The sequence below is a fragment of the Xylocopa sonorina genome, chromosome 4 (genome assembly GCF_050948175.1).
Source record: "Xylocopa sonorina isolate GNS202 chromosome 4, iyXylSono1_principal, whole genome shotgun sequence".
Lineage (NCBI taxonomy): Eukaryota > Metazoa > Arthropoda > Insecta > Hymenoptera > Apidae > Xylocopa > Xylocopa sonorina.
Genome location: NC_135196.1, coordinates 2,284,203 through 2,296,730, shown reverse-complemented (window position 1 = coordinate 2,296,730; position 12,528 = coordinate 2,284,203). Strand labels below are relative to the sequence as shown.

General features: G+C 39.0%; 1 protein-coding gene across 1 annotated transcript in view; it reads left to right on the top strand.

The window, feature by feature from the left end:
- The window catches only part of Mesr6 (misexpression suppressor of ras 6), a 906,227-nt gene that overhangs the window by 526,196 nt on the left and 367,503 nt on the right, over window positions 1-12,528 (top strand). The gene's annotated exons all lie outside the window — the stretch shown is intronic.

The window sequence follows — 12,528 nt, the reverse complement described above, 5'->3', positions numbered from 1 at the left end:
TTGATATAGCTTTAATGTATCTAAAGGAGACAGAAATGGTTTTCTGAGATCAGTCATTATACATACGGTCATTTAAAAAATAAACTATTAATCACTGATTGTAACAATGGCTTTAATGAACTACTGATATAGAACTATTTTAACAATTAGTAAGACGTCTTGCCGTGTTTGGTCCACCACAATCGATGACTGTTTCTTCCCCGATGACTGTTTCAATGCTAAAAAGTAGAGGTTTAAGGTCTCTCTCTCTCTCTCAATTTCTGCATTCTTGCAATTCCGGAGCATTTAAAAATAATCGTGGAAAATGATGCTCAGTGCGTTATCATTAATAATTTGTGTGTTTATATAACACATAGATATTTCAATTGTTTAAATTCGACGCCTCTCGCCTCTATTTCGACCCTGTCGCGCACGTTCCACAATCACGATTAGAGTCGCGAACTGACTAATGCGGCAGGCGAATTATTCTATTAGAGAGCAGATGGCATTAGAGGGCCGGCAGAGAACTTTTCTAGGTTCACCAGCGGCTAATAGGATGCCTATTAGCCACGCGGAATAGGCAGCCATAAACGAGCTTACGAGGCAAGGAGACGATGATGTTCGCAAGGGTGTTACGTGGCGAACGCTAATTCGCGTTTCGTCTAGCCTGTACGCGCGACCATCGCACCGTGCTAACCCCTATTAACCCTTCCGCTAGCTAAACCTCGCTACACGCGAGTCATTATCGTCAGTAAAAAGAATCGTTATTTTATTTATTACCTTTCCGTTACGAAGAAAACAAAAAATTAATACGCTTCTTGCCTACAATGTAAATAATACGAATTTTTCCTGTGTTCCGTGCACCGACAGAAAGGAGCACCGCCGATTTACGCGTTCACGCGAGCGACGCTATCTCGCCGCGGTTTCGTTGAATCGCGAAGCATCATAACGAAAGGAATCCTTATTGGCGTCGATGCGAATCGTTAATTATTAAATAACGATAACGAATAGTCGTGCGGGCTTTAATGTTGCGCTCGTTAATAGGCGGCGGCTGAGAAAGTATCGCGCGTACAACGATAATTCGTTCTGGCTAACGCCTCGATCTGCTTTGACATTGGCGAGTTCTAACCAGCCGTAGGCTAGCGGTAACCTTTGCTCTGTCTTGCTGGTATGTTTTTCAGGAAATATCGCCCTATTGACACAGATACGTAGACATTTTTCCCGCACCGAACCTGTGCCCTTTTCCTTCCAGAGAAATTGTTAACTGTAGTCGCAGGAAGTTGATTGCGGATGCGATGTCGCGCGATGCCGAAGTATGATTGCTTAATACAAGTGTAGACCTACCAAAATCGTAATTATTCTTTACTACTTTCTATTGAAAAATACATTGAATAAATGTAATTTGTAATTGAAAATTTGAATAAATTCTTATCGAAAAAATATCGAGAAATTCCAAATATTTCAAATTATTCGAAGGAATATATGTGTCCGGTGAATTTGAACTGCGTAAAAATGAAGTGGATAACATAGAACAACGTGATGACTCAAGTTCAGTTTCATGCGTGCCAATGCGAAAATAGTGCCAGATAAGCTATTGCAAAGTGAACAAAGTTATAAAAATCTATTCCAAATGTGCCGAGAATTATCGATGAACTTTACAGCACTGGTAAACATTATTTTTACTCACTTGCTAATCCTTCGTGCTAGAAACTGTTAAAAAAAAAAAAAGCAAACTGCGCGATACTAATATAACACACGAATCTGATTAAACTGAAGCGAGCGTGCGTTTTAAAACAAGGAAGCACCAGTTACCGCGTTTAACGGGCGCATGACGATCTTCACCGTAATGCACTTATTAATTACAGCTTGTAATTATAGTTTTCGAACGAATTTACTTACACGAAGTAAATGTTCTTTCTCAACTCACGTATATTGTTTTTTTAACTGAATTAAATATTCATTTGTGTTTTAACAGTCTAATTATTTAATAAATGTTTATCCTAAATCGAATGAACGTTTTTCTCAGTTAAATGTAGTTGCCTATTTGAAATGAATATTTGACAAAATCAAATCTTACCTAAATAAAAATTTGCATATTTTAAAGGATCTTGATTAAAGGATCCTTGAATGAAATTTCTTTTAATTTATCACTAACACTGTGAGCCCTGGTCATTTTAATACAGCTGAGTACAGTGTCCTGAGGGATTTTGACATACTTTTAAAAAATTGTAACTCGTTCGTATATAATATTGTTCAATATTTATTTTTTCATGCGTCAAATAACAGCAAAAGTCGAACTCGCGACCACTTATATTTTCGACCACTAAGGAAGATCTTTACTGGCTAGTCTCTTGTCAATATCTAGGAAATTCACATAAGTACGACGGATACGCGATAGAATGGGCAATGGAAAGCAATTTACGTTGATTTCAAAAAGACCGCCACCGCGGCGTGTAATTCGCGGGTAGTCGATCGCCATTTAAACTCGCGCGGTTCCATGAAACTTCAAACCGTTTACTTGACGTACGTCGATAATGAAGGGTCGTTAATCGAATTAACTACAACGAAATAAAAATAATTTGTTGAAAAACATGACGGTCCGTTCCGCGCGGCGGCTAATCGGTTGGGAATCCGTTCCAGCAGCCGCCGCGCGATGATAAAGATACCGCCGCGGAAAACGTAATTTCTCAGCTAGTCCGCCTTTGTGTTAATTGCAAGCCATCCGGCGGGCAGAGATAGCTTGGTTTCCCTCTGCATAACAAGTTCCTCGCCGGGCAGAACGCAATTATCTGCGAGGTAGTCGCCAACGAAACGTAAGGACAGGCTTTTCCAGCCGCTTGATCGATCTGTCGACCATTTGCAAGTTAATTTGCAAATCTCAATGGCGCCTTCTTCACTGTGGAAGCAAGCTGGATTGCGCGGGTTGCGAATAAGGGTTGAATCTCGACGACCATCGTGCGATTTAGTTCAAAGATGTTCATGCGATTTTGAATTTCAGAATATTCGCTATGTAAGTAAATAAGTTTAACCTTTTACACTCGAAAGAAAAAGTAACAACATCATTACAACAATTACATGACATTTGTATGAATTAAAAATCATTCGCTAAGCCTCTCTATCTGATCGATTAATTTAAGAGGATTTAGGTTTACTGTATATGAACATATTATGCATTAATCTGTGAGTAATGGTTATTAGAAATTCCAGTTTAAGGTCTTTGGCATTGTAAAGGAATTTATAAAATCGCCATGAGTCTTAGCTCGTGGATGCTAAAGAAGCTGAACAATTTCAATTTGAAATATAAATATTATAAAGTTGAAATTAATTTCAATTTAAAAACTACTGGAAAATTGATTTCTTTTCATATTTTAATGAAAATGTTAATCCGCTCATTTTTTAATTGCGATAAGCATTCTTAAATATTCAGTCAAGATTGAATTTATGATATAATGTACCTATTTCGGTATGCAAGATGTACGGGTGGGCAACATATCTTGATGAAGATGATGGATTAAGCTGCTTAATTAAGTAGTACATACATGTAAACTACATTATAATTACGATATAAGCCCTGATACACTTTATATTGCAATTTAATGGCGTGCCATTCTCTTTTGGTGCTGCCGTATTTTATTATTTGTATCTTCTGGCCATTCACGTTTTCGAACATTCTCTTCGAGGTCATAATTTTTGTTAAGTAAACTATGTACATGCTTTTATAAATTTCAAATTTAGAAATTACACACGTACAACTTGGTTTTTACATTTTATACATACGTAAGTATAACATATATATATATATATATATATATATATATATATATATATATATATATATATATATATATATATATATATATATGTATATCTTATACGAAACAAAAGTAAAAACGCAATCTGCCACATAGTAAAATAGTAAAATATAACATATACCTAATAAGTTTGTTATATGCACGTGTGTCTTCGTTAATTCCTCAATTAGACGTTATATGTATAACAATATAATATACCTGATAATTCTAAAAACAACTGGATATGATTTCCGTTATTTAATTGTAGTTCACTTATAATAAAAACCACTCCACTCTCTGGTTATTATATGCTCGTTCTTTTTTTATGTTTTTCTCAAAGTCTAAACTTTACTCAAGGATAACAGGATGCAGTTGGCGGACGAGCAATAATGGCCAATGGGAGGCCGCGGGGCATAATAAAATTGCTAATTCGCGGCTTAACGCGCGTCATGTTTGTTTAACGAGAACGCTGAAACTTCCGCGGCCTGATAAATCGGCCGGGTCTGCGTCGACGAACGAAATGCTCGAAGAGGAAGTGTGCCAGGGAAATGTCGGCTCGAGGCGGCATCGTCGTCGAATATTTTCGTCGAGCGATTAGCATCGAAGCTGATGTGAATCGACAACGTGTCCGACTAATCAGGCGATTCGTATTGCCGCGCGATATCATTGCGAGTCGTATGAACCCGTGATACGTGTCCCAGCGTATCGTATTATAACTTTATAGGGTGCTGTTCAAGTAGGTGTAATTCAATTTTTTTTTATGCAGGACTTTTCATAAATCCGAAGAAATTTCGTATTTTTCTATCGATGCGTCACGTTTATGATTCTAGTTAATATTATAGCGTTGATTAACTTACAAAAAAGAACTAAAAGAGTTATAAATTTATCGAACATATTGCACTTACAACGTAGAAATTTATGCAAACTGTAATTATTATATTATAATTAACTTAACTGTTTCTGAGAGTTGGAGATTATGATCCTCGGCAATTATTGATACCTGCCGTGTATACGTATAATCACCGCACCGAAATAGCATCCCTCGTCATGTATTTTAATACGAAGGGTCAGTGTCCTTTGAAAATGTATGCAAAGTCCTCACTGATAGCTAAGCTGAGCTAATTATTAGCTGCTTTATGTTGTCCATTTACTAACTCAACTTAAATGGACCGTGTAGTATTCTTATACTGACCATTTTGGTAATGAAATACTGACGATTTAATTCGTTGATCATAAAAGTTATACCCGTGGGTTAACTTACAAAATTGCCAACAATTAAACCAGCTGCTCCGAAAATGGTGATCTATGTCAGCGTGTGAAATAGTTGGCGGTGCCCGCGCGGACGATGGATCGCCGCTCGACGCCAGCTATCACTTTGCGTTCGTGACGCAACCTAAAATGATCGATCGTCCGGGAAGATCGAGGGCTTGACATTTCGCCTCCGCGTGGCCCGTCTAGCGGACCACCCGGTAGACACTCGAGGCGTTCGCGCCTAATACGCGGCGGCGGCTTCTTGGTCAGGACAGGTATACAGGGCATGTGTACCACGCGTGCGTGTTTTTGCCCGCGGAACAATGTGTCCAGACAATTAGCGGGCGTACGGAGCACAAGGCGCGCCACGCAGGGGAGGAGACGAATTGGTTACACAGTTGTCTAGATCGGAATAATGGAGTCTTAAAGCTTTGCTCTCGGGAGACGATCTGAGATAACTAATTGGGGTGTTCTCGGTTGGTATTCCTTGGTCGCGATACTAACATCGTCGCGGTATGCAGCAATGTTCAAGTATGGAATACGTGGTACAATTTTTTTCTTAAGCAATTGTTGATTATTTATTAGCATTTAGAATTTCAATATGTTAATGTTTAAACATTACAATATCATTCATTTATTTAACCACGTATTGGAAGTGACTTCCTTAGAGCGAGGCTCTATCATCTTTTATACAAACAGTAAATAGAACCTTAGAAATATACATTGAAAAGAAACAGCATTTCCTTTTACACGAGAATAAACGATTAATGTTTGTAATTGTTTTCCAATGAAAATCTGAGAGACGATTATTGTGAATCACAATTTAAAATGTTGAAGGTTAAGATTAATAAATAGTTCACTTGTTAACCGGCTAAATACTAAATATCATACAATATTTTGACGAAATAAATTTAAATCGATTGATTAAGAATCAATTTGCGAGAATGTATACGTATCTAACAAACAAGCAACTATTTCCAAAAGAACAACGAGCCGTTCGTTCTCGAAACGGTGAAAACGGAGTCGTAGTGCAATTCAAAGGTTCATCGTCCCGTTAATGAAACGTGCAGTTCGTGCAGCTTGGGGTGACGCAGGAGAGCCTATGAATCAGCCCTGACCGCATAGCCGCAGCGTCTCACGTGTGCGCGTGGTCAGCCGAGGCAGTGACTTTACGTTCGGTTTCCACCTCTGTACGAGTCGTCGCATACGTGAAATCAGGGTGCGGCCACGTGTTGCCTCACCCACCCTCGCCTCTGTCCATTTTACGTTCCTTCGCGCCTTTCCCTCGTCCCGTCCTTTTTCTCCCCTTTTCTGTTGCCCCCGTCGTCCATCTTAACCCTCCCTATCGTCCATTTAGCAAATTGATTCCATAACGCGAGGCCCGCCCGCATCGCGGCTTCCGTCTGACGCAATCCTGCAAAACGTCTGATCGCTGCTGCTCACCAAATATTAGGCATACGTACGAATATGCATAGGTAATTAAACCTTTTAAGAGTTTTTAGTTTTTTCAAACGTTTCGTTAACTATAATTATCTCATCGATCTTTAAAGATAATCAGACTTCTAGAAAAGTACAAAAATTAAATTACAATTTAAGTTTAAAGTTAAATTTCAAGTAACAAATGTTACACATTGCAAACTTAAAAAAATTAATATGACATTAATATTTTCATACGAATATACTACTGGAACCCATAGATAAAAATAGAAAAGGCTTACCATCGAATCGTCAGCGAATGCCATAAACTGACGAGCGAAGAAATCTTGCTCGTTAAAAATTTCGAGTAAGGTTACCACTCGACCATCCCAGTCGAAGAATCCCTCTCTGAAAACACATAACTCCGTTTATCTGCCTTTTCGATCACCAATTGCGACATAGGAGTGTTCTCGACGGAGGCGAAGGAAAGGTGAAAAATCGCTGAATAAGGCGGCGTCGTCGCGTGTACCGGACGTTGAAAGAGGACGCCCGATAAAGAGGTGAACGCGAACCGATTTCGTAATTAGCCGGTGGGCCGCTACGATTCCGTACCGAGGGTTCCGGCCACGGCGTTGCACGCGCGCGAATCGTTAACCCGATCGATGGGGTAATTAAGCGACGATTAACGAATTATCGGGAAGCAGAGCCTGTTCCTTCATGGCGCGTGCTCGAAGATTAATGTGGCAACCAACGTGCATCAAACGAAACTTCGCTTAGTATAATATAGCGTACGATGCGTGCGAGGTGCGCCACTATACAGTGACTCACTTGCGTGTAGATTTCATATTTGCATTTGACAGTAATCCTTGCAATACTTAATTAACTAAAAGGCGTTGAGGTGACCTATTCGTACAGAATTGTTACACTTTATTACAGTTCCTATGAGTTTAGAAAATCAATCGGCGCGAAAATCGATCAGCGCAACGGTAGTTTCATTAAAGTACGGCGAAATTGGAGGTTTCGTGAAAATCATAAGAAGTTAGAATAATTCAGCTGGTATGCGAGTAATTTGAAAGATAGTTGCGATTAGCATGATGAAGCACCGAGGTCGGAGCGATTTACGGCTCTGTTGTTACATTAACTCACCACGCAAACACATTTGTTTCCAAATTAGCGACACGCTCCTTCCGAAATGAAGTATGCACTTTCTCCAAACGTCCGTTTGGAAATTATTAAAAACAAAACGAACCGCTGCGTAAATCATATCTCAGTAAATATAGATGCGATCTCTGAATAACTGAGACTTTCTAACTCTCTGAATAGGCAACCTTACGAGACGTCGGATTAACGGGACTTTATTATACTTGTGCCTGATTAATTACTATGTAAGTGCTGAAATAAATACCGTGGTGTGCAAACAGTGTCTTTGTTGACACTGAAATGGTCGTTAGAAAGTACTTATTATAAAATAAACAGTGGCAAGCGATACCGTCGTACGACCGTATGGCCAACGTCCAATCAAACGACTCGAAAATATTTTCTCTTTCGAACAAAGATTTCGGGAGGTCATTTCGCGAGGTTCGTGAAATTCTGTGCTGTGCACATGTTTTCTCTAAGCTATTTTTTTTTTTTTTTTTTGCATTTGCATCGTGTGAAAGACACGTGGAGAACCGACGTTCATAATTGTTACAACAGGAATTGTGCCACGTCATCGTGCACTTACGAAACATTTTAACGGTTACGTTTCAATTCGATTATTTTCGAATCACTGACCATGGCAGCAATCATGTCCCGAAATGTGTCATACAAAAAAATACTTACTTCGTTTTATCCTATGCGCTGTATATTATATGTCTACGATCGACGAAACATTCACTTTACTATGCATTGGTACGAAGCGATCGATGAATATATTTTTCACATTTTCGGTTTTACGAACCGCTCCTCGTTACGCGCGATTACTCAATCGACAAAATGTGATCGAGGCCTCGAGAAATGTTATTGTAATTGGTGAGGTCATTGATTCCAGCAATTAAACGCAGTTTCCATCTTCAATTCCTCGGCAATGACTCGTACTTTCTGCACGTTGCATGCTCTTTAGGCTTTCTCATTAATTATTGCTTCGCGTGATGACATTTTACTATATTAGTCTCGTGTCTTCGGGCCAGCGATATAAACGCCGGGGCAATTAAACGTACGGGTGGTAATTAATCGTAGCACCTGTTCCTGTACAATTTAACATTTTACTATTTATTCTCGATGGTACTATTTTAAATTATTGTTTCGAGTTATCCTGCTAATTAGAAAGGGTCGTTTATCGCGCTGCGAAACATCGCATAATAATCTGGTTATCCTCGTCCTCCCACTAAGAATGTTGCAAGAGTTTTTCAAGCTATATTCATAAATCAGACAATTTATATTGCGGATTACGTATCGCATAACTCTCAGTGTGTCTACTCATTATGAAATATTGAGTGCCTTCGTTCATTTTCAAGTCGTAACGAAATATCTGCTTGTACGTTGAAAGTAGAGAGTTCTACGTCATCGGTTTATATATCAATTATTTTTATATCTAATATCGTTTAGAATTAAATAAGGATTTAATTTGATTAAAATATTAGTTGCTAAATATCCTGACTTCCGCTACTTGTACAAAATCTATTACTTTTAATTGCAATATTTAATTTCCATATTAGGAAGGAAATATTTGATTTACTACGCGGCGTTAGTGAACGAAGGATATATAGTACTACGCCCATTTTAGTACCACTGTTACACTGTTGCAATGCTCAATCGTGCTTTATCTCGGTAAATAAATTACGGATTTGTGACCACTTGTATCGTGCGTTTCTGTCCGAGTTCTAGTTATTATTATTGTTATTGCTGGCGTGGAAATGGGAGTTCTCCGACTGGACAAAACGTGACTGAAATATCTGTTTAATAAATAAGGATTGAAAGAAATTCCACGTGCGCCTCGGACTAGCTGAACGATAACAGATCGTGTGCACCGCAGTGATGTCAGCGTCGTAGCGGTTTATCGAAGAGAATAGAATAAAGGTGAATTTTGTAGAAAGTGCGGGATCGCAACGAAAGCGAAACAAATCGAGCCTTCCTCGTGCAAGGTAAATGAAAATATTTTTCGATCGAGCAGGTCGCTAAGTGGTGATTCATGGAAACGCAGCAGATAAATTAATGGGCCTTCGAGGTGTGATCGTTAGTAACACACGCGTTTCGTTTTCCGCGGACGCGATGAATGCGGACAGCCTCAAAGGTTGTCTGCAAATTAATCGTCAAGAATATAAATGCGCGAGAGGCCGAGGGGATACTGTGTTGTTGGTTAAGCGGAATTTATTAGAACCACGGTCGAAACGGCGATTTTCCTTTAACTCCAAATTACATTTGATAGAAACTGGTCTTCAATGAAATTAATCAGCGAACGAGAAAGCTGGAGGAAAAATGCGACTGGCGTTCGTACGCCGTACGCGTAATCATTACTTTCGACTCTGGAAGATAATTACATCTTCGGCTTCTCTCGCGAACTTCACTTTACGATCCTCTTATAATTAATACTAGATTTTGTAAATCGATCCAGAGGAATGGGAGAGTTACTACTTGAATAATTACAGGTTCTTCGAATCTGCAAAATCAATCGAATAACGAGCAAACAAAGTTCAATTATCTCGTAATTGTTACTTTTGATCGTTGCAACCGACAAAAATTACGTTTCTTCCTATTATTTTATTTAAATTATATTCATATGTTATCTAGTCAGTCACGGTCACGGTTCTGCGCACGTTTCTCGTATGAATTTCGTATGAATTTTATTCTCAGTGGTATTTCGCTAGATTTGTCACTGTTATTCACTCATATTCTCTATCGGTGGTGTTTCTTCGTGAATACGATCGGTCTCGTATTTCAGCAGTTCAAAATCGAATTCATCTTCGCTCGTGGTAATTCCACGTCCGAAATCCATTTTTAAGGGTAGGGCTTTCGAGGTGACAACGGTTAAGAACTAAATTACCTTAAATTAATAACATGACAATGTATATGTATACATAATATAAATAAGAATTTGATCATATAGTTTATAACTCTGCTCGAATGTGTTCGCGTTCGATTCACACGGGATTTCATAGGAACTTATCTACCGTGTTATTGGAGGGTTATTTGTAGCAGAGTCCCATTTGTCGACTAAAGGATTGCTCACCTTGGGCAAACACGACGACGTTAACTAATATTTAAAACGACTCCGATTTCACCGTGGAGCACGTGGGCGATTGATCGATACGAGGATCGAGGATTCTATTCGTCCACGGCTAGCCGCGCGAAAGGCCATCGGTGAATTGCCTCGGATAAATTGGTAATTATACGGGGCCGTGTGCGGCTGGTAAAGATTGCGTGGGAGTATTTCGTAGCTGGACCGGTTCCCGGCGATGGTAATTAATTTTCACGTTCCGTGTCTAATTGAAAAAGGATCCTAAGCGGCCTTACCTAGGCGACGGGAACGTTTGTTTGCCAGAAGCGTAACACACCATGCCCGATAATTGAATCCGCTCGGCCGTGTTTTCGAAAAGGCCGCGACGAAACCGCGGTCCGCGTTCCCTATCCTTCCCTTGTTGATTTATTACTTTAGCGGTTAATCCCTATCGACTTAACGGCCGATCCGCTCGTTAATGCCGGCTTGATTTCTGGGGCTTCGTTAACGAGCCTCAATTTTCGAATGGGACCGCATCAGGATGCGCGCCGAGAAGCTACTTACCGGAATTAGTTCCAAGTATCCTTTAACAGTGGTCTCTTTTTTCAGCAATCGTTTATACCCGTCGCTCTTGTACGACACGTGCTAATTTGCCTCCCAGAAATCACGTGTGAGTTAGATTTCACGAATTATTCACAGTTACACTGTTTAATATATGTATCTGGGATAAATATGTTTGTTAAAAATATGCTAGTCATAAATTTACTAATCACCTTCTATATTCGTGTTCAATATTTATGTCAGCGTCTTATAAATATAGATATACCCTTTTAGCCAAGCGTAATATTGTTCAATATAATAATATGTATCAAGAAAAAGCGCAATTAAATATTTAAGTACATGATCTCCTTGGTAAGTAAAATTAATTTGACAATTCTAAAAGGATTGAAAAATTTGTATATCTTTTTAAATTGCTTTAGAATGCAGTCGCTTTTGAAAAAAAAAAACGAATCTTTATCGATACCACTCGTGGCTACCACAATTTTTGCCCAAGCTTCCGTTAGCCATATCTCCAACCATAGTCCATACCTCCCACCACCTTTCTCTCGAACCCTCAATATTCTCGCCATGGTACACGAAACCATTAATGTTATTACCAAGTAAGAGCGCGTGGGTACCATTATCGATGCAGTCAGGGAAAAAGGAAACAAGACGACGCAAAGGAGTATCCACTTTCGTTCAGCCCCTCGGTTCCTCGATTACGCGGACGTTCGTATATTTCCGCCATCTTCGAACAAGACATTAGGTATGGGAACAAGTTCTAATCGTTTTTCACAGATGACGTTGAAATATGACTTTTGTTTCGAGTGTGAGCAACAAGTATTCATGTCGCATTGAAATATCTTTTGAAGAAAGGTGTCGTAGAGGTGTGTTACTTGCTTGTGGATGTTTTTTCAATATCGATGTTGTATTTACAATTTGTTTCAAAATGAAAAGATAATGAAGAAATGGAAATGTAAATATTGAAATAACTAGCTTGATTTTGTTTTTAAATGGACTTTTCGTTGCGTAATGTCTGGACGAATAATGGTCTTTATCGCAACCAGATAAATGGTGTATACAGAATTCATTACGTTCTACTACATTTGAACATGTGTCAACCTGCTCTAAAGCAGAGACCGCGTATTAAATTAGATTAGGTACATCGTTTCCCACAGAGGAACACCTACTCGTTTCTTACTAAAACTATTAGAAGCTTAGACGTGTAATCCATGTTGCTATAGAAAGTTCTTGTAAACATAGAGAATAATGGAAAACCACGCATGCGGCTCTGACGCGAACGACGATTCTCATGATTTAACTTATTATAGATACTTTACTTAGTATTTAATTTAT